Source organism: Rattus rattus, chromosome 1 (genome assembly GCF_011064425.1).
Source record: "Rattus rattus isolate New Zealand chromosome 1, Rrattus_CSIRO_v1, whole genome shotgun sequence".
In the NCBI taxonomy this organism is placed as follows: Eukaryota; Metazoa; Chordata; class Mammalia; order Rodentia; family Muridae; genus Rattus; species Rattus rattus.
Genome location: NC_046154.1, coordinates 63,160,727 through 63,166,049, shown reverse-complemented (window position 1 = coordinate 63,166,049; position 5,323 = coordinate 63,160,727).

Genomic DNA, 5,323 nt, shown 5'->3' with positions numbered 1-5,323 from the left:
GACCCCATATGTACAACAATGCCAAGCAACCAGAGCTTCCAGGGACTAAGCCACTACCTAAAGACTATACATGGACTGACCCTGGACTCTGACCTCATAGGTAGCAATGAATATCCTAGTAAGAGCACCAGTGGAAGGGGAAGCCCTGGGTCCTGCTAAGACTGAACCCCTAGTGAACTAGACTGTTGGGGGGAGGGCGACAATGGGGGGAGGGTGGGGAGGGGAACACCCATAAGGAAGGGGAGGAGGGAGGGGGATGTTTGCCCGGAAACCGGGAAAGGGAATAACACTTGAAATGTATATAAGAAATATTCAAGTTAATAAAAAAAAAAAAAAAGAGAGAAAAAAAAAACTCTCAACACAGGAATCTCGAATGGCTAAGAAGCACTTAAGGACCTGTTCAAATTACTTAGTCATCAGGGAAATACAAAGCAAAACAATTCTGAGGTTTTATCTTATACCCATCAGGATGGCCAAGATCAAACCTCAAAAGATAGCACATGCTGTCAAGGATGTGGAGCAAGGGGAACACTTCTTCATTGTTTGGGGTACTGGAAAGTTATACAACCACTTTGGAAGCTAATTTGGTGTTTCTCTGAAAATTGGAAATATTTCTACCTCGATTCAGCCATACCACCCCAGGGAATATACCCAAAAGATGCTCCAATATCCCACAAAGATATTTGCTCAACTATGTTCATAGCAGCTGTATTTGGAATAGGCAGAAACTGGAAACAAACCAGATGTCCCTCAATTGAATAATAGATAAAGAAAATGTGGTTCATCCACAAAATGGAATAATACTCAACTATTAAAAACCAAGATATGAATTTTCAGACAAATGGATGGAACTTAAGGATATCATCCTGAGTGAGAAAACCCAGTCCCAAAAGTACATTCATAGCCATACATACAGGTACCATGTTATATTTCACAGACCCAGAGAAAGGAAACCAGGAAGGAAGCCCAAGCAAGAAACCTCAAATATTACTAAGAGGGGGAATAAAATGGCCATAATAGGCAGATGGAGGGAGGTAATTGGAAGGAAGGGAGATGGAGAGCAGAATGGGTGGTTCAGGATCCAGTGTGGGAAAAGATAGGAGAGATGGCTAGATGGATGTAAACATGAATGGAAATCTGTAACTGACAGTGGTGAGTAAGAGGGGGCATCTCAAGGATGAGACAGAGACCTGGGATAAGGGAGATACACAAGAATCAATAAGAATGACTTAGCTGTGACTTACTACATTGGGCCTGTAGAATCTAAAGAGGAACCCTCTCATAGCCAGGAAATCCAGTGAAGTGATAGGGGCACCAATACACCCACAAAATTTTCAGTTCAAAATTTATTCTGTCTACAAGAAATTTAGGGTCACAAGATAGGGCAGGAGACTGACAGAATGGCCAACCAATAACTGGCACCACTTGAGACTCATCCCATGGGCTAGCACCAATCTCTAACACCATTAATGATCCTCTGTTATGCTTGCAGAGAGGAGCACATTGTCTTGTCAGTTTTTCCAGTCAGCAGCTGACTCAGATCCAGGCACCCATAGCCAAATAGTGGATAGAGCTTGGTGATTCATGGAAGAAAGGAAGGAGGATTTGTGGGCCCAAAGGGGATTGGGACTCTACCATGAGGCAAACAGGATTAACTAATCTGGTCCCTCAGAGCCTCAGAGTCTGAACCACTAAACCAAAAGAACATATACATGGACTAAGACCTAAACTCATGCTATATGGGTGAATGATAAAGCAGGTTGGCCATGTGGTCCCAAATGAACTGAGTAGTGGCTCATCCTAAAAGTGTTTGCCTGTATGTGGGGATCACGGTCCTACTAATGGGCTGCCTTGTCATTACTCAGTAAGAGAGAAAGCCACTAGCCTTGCAGAGATTTGAAGTGCCGGGGTGTGTGGGGGGGATACCCAGTGTGACCCACACCCTCAAAGTAGAAGAGGAAGAGGTATGAGGGAAGGATTGTGAGAGGGGATGACTGGTAAGAAGGCAGTAAGTGAGTTGTAAAGTAAATAAAAAATATAAAATTAGATTCAGAAATTAAAAATAAATAATTTAGGGTTTTTTACCTAAAAAACTTTTACTTTCCTTGAATTATCTGTTCCTTTTATTGTGTCTTCCAAACCTAATAATCTTTCTTCCATTTCTTGTGGTCTGTTGGTGAAGCATCCCTTTAAGTTTCCTGTTTGAGTTCCAAATATTTTCACTTCCAAGTTTCCCTCAGCTTTGGTTTCATTCGTTGATTGTATTAAAACTTCAAGGACTTGAGCTATTTTATCCATTTCCTTCCACTGTTTTTATATATTTTTTATTTTTATGTATTTTAATTCTTTATGTATTTTAATTTTTTATCACATTCATACATGCTATTTTAACATCTTCATTTTAATTCTTAGTGCTTAGTATGTTGGAGTTGCTGAGCTCATGGAGGCATGTTGTCCTGCCTATTATTGATTGTATTTATGCTGACATCTGGGAGCTTGGATTTGGAAAGATTTTAAGTCTATGGGACATATCTTATCTTGTCTCTGCTGTGAGGATGTTGTCTGCATTGGTAACTGTTTCCCTCTCTTTTTTAGGAAAGTGTAGTGGTTGTGATTGCCTGGTAGGAAAATATTTCCAGATCCTGATAAGTGGTCATGTAGGTTGTCGGCAAAACTGTTCATAGGTATTGGGAACTGAGTCTTAGAACAAGAATGGGCTTGGAGTGGGGCTGAAGGGGTCAGCAGAAATAAGAAGAGCAGTGTATTCTATGAAGACTTTCTTAGTCTCTTGAGAATGGGGGTAGAGAGTGAGAAGAGGTCCCATCAAGTTGTTTGCTGGAGAGCTGGGAATGACACTAAGGGATTGAACATGGGGGAAGAAGTGAAGTTCTGCAGTTAGCCTATGTGTTTTGATGATGAGGGTGAGCACAAATATTTAGAGAATGACTGCTGGAATTTGAAGCTAGCAAAAAGCACTGAATTGGAAGAAGAAAATTTGGAGAAGAAAATGTGTGATCCAATGGAAACACTGGAATGGGTGAAGGGAGGTTGCAACTGGGGGTCTGCTACAGAGCTAAGACTGAAAATTGCTTTTGGAGTAGCTGAGGAAGCAGTGAGACTCTCCTTTCTGCTTATTTGTCTGGAGTGGCCTTTGGGTTCCCAGGAGACTGGGACTGGGTATCATCATTTTTTGGAATGTTTTTGGAAGTATAACATGAATTTCAGTTGGGTTTTTAATAAATTTTGTGTCTATGGGTCAACCATTCATGTTCAAGAAATGTGGCTAATCATTTTATTGCAATCAGAATCCCTATTTGGCAGTTAAATGTAAACTATTCTGTTTTGTTCATTTTTATACTAATTGTAGAAATTTTCAAGGAACATTCAAAGTTACAACTACTTTTCTAGGTTTCATAATATTGAATGGAGATAAAAAGCATAAAACTTTTTTTATAGGAGGAATTTAAGATTTTGCCGGATCCTGATTATTTCAAATATGCAATTAACCAATGACACACACACACACACACACACACACACACACACACACACACTTTTACTAAATTTTTCAGAATTCCTGAAATTAGGGAAGACCAGCAAGCAGGTATAATCATTTATTTTTTTTCTTTTATTGGATATTTTTTCATTTACATTTCAAATGTCATTTTATTTTGTGGTTCCTAGACTATAAGCTGCATATCACAGCCCTCTCCCCTTCTTCTAGAAAGGTGTAACCCTATGAATCCAACCACCTACCATCCCCTGATATTCCCTTACACTGGTGGTCCAACCTGGCTGGACTAAGGGCTTCTCCTTCCTTTGGTGCCTAACAAAACCATCTTCTACTACATATGCAACTGGAGCTATGGGTCAGTCAATGTATAGTCTTTGGGTAGTGGTCTAGTCTCTAGGACCTCTGGTTGGTTGGCATTGTTGTTCTCATGGGTCTGCAAACCCCTTCAGATCTTTCAATCCTTTCTCTAATTCCTCCAACTGGGGTCCCATTCTCAGTTCAATAGTTTGAAGCAAGCATACACCTCTGTGTTTGACATGCTCTGGCTGTGTCTCTCAGGAGACATCTATATCCAACTTCTGTCAGCATGCACTTTCTTAACTTCATCAATCTTATCTAGTGTTGGTGGCTGTATAAATATGAGCCACATGTGGAGCAGGCTCTTAATGGCTGTTGCTTCAGTCTCTGCTCTAAATTTTGACTCCATATCCACTCTTATGAATATTTTTGTTCCTCCTTTTAAGAAGATGTGAAGCATCTAAACGTTGGCTATCCTTCTTCTTGAGCTTTATGTGGTCTGTGGATTGTATGTTTGGTAATTTGAGCTTTTGGGCTAGTATTCACTTATCAGTGAGTGCATACTATGTGTGTTTTTCTGTTATTGGGTTACTTTACTCAGGATGATATTTCCTAGTTCAATCCATTTGCCTATGAATTTCATGAAGTCATTGTTTTTAATTGTTGAGTAGTACTCCATATTGTAGATATACCACATATTACCTATCCATTCCTCTGTTGAAGGGCATCTGGGTGCTTTCCAGCTTTTGGCTATAATAAATAAGGCTGCTATGAACATAGTGGAACATGAGTCTTTGGTGTATGTTGGAGCATCTTTTGGGTACATGCTCAGGAGAGGTATAGCAGTGTCCTCAGGGAGTGGAATGTCCAATTTTCTGAGGAACCTCCAGACTGATTTCCAGAGTGGTTGTACCTGTTTGTACTCATACCAACGATGGAGGAGTATTCCTCTTTCTCCACATACTTGGTAGCATCTGTTGTCACCTGAGTTTTGATCTTAGCCATTCTGCCTGGGGTGAGGTGGAATCTCAGGGTTGTTTTGCATTGCATTTCCCTGATGACTAAAGATGTTTGAGCATTGCTTTACATAATTTGCAGCCATTCGATATTCCTCAGCCAAGAATTCTTTGTTTAGCTCTATACCCCATTTTTAATAGGGTTATCTGGCTTTGCAGAGTCTAACTTCTTGAGTTGTTTGTGAATTTTGGATGTTAGCCCTCTAGCAGATGTAGAATTGGTAAAGACCTTTTCCTAATCTGTTGGTTGTCATTTTGTCCTAATGACAGTGTCTTTTGCCTTACAGAAGATTTGCATATTCATGAAGTCTCATTTGTTGATTCTTCATCTTAGAGCATAAGCAATTGGTGTTTTCATCAGGAAAATTTCCCCAGTGTCATATGATCAAGACACTTCCCCACTTTTTCTTCTACTAGTTTGAATCTATCTGGTTTGATGTGGAGGTCCTTGATCCAACTGGACTTAAGCTTTGTACAGGGTAATGAGAACGGATTG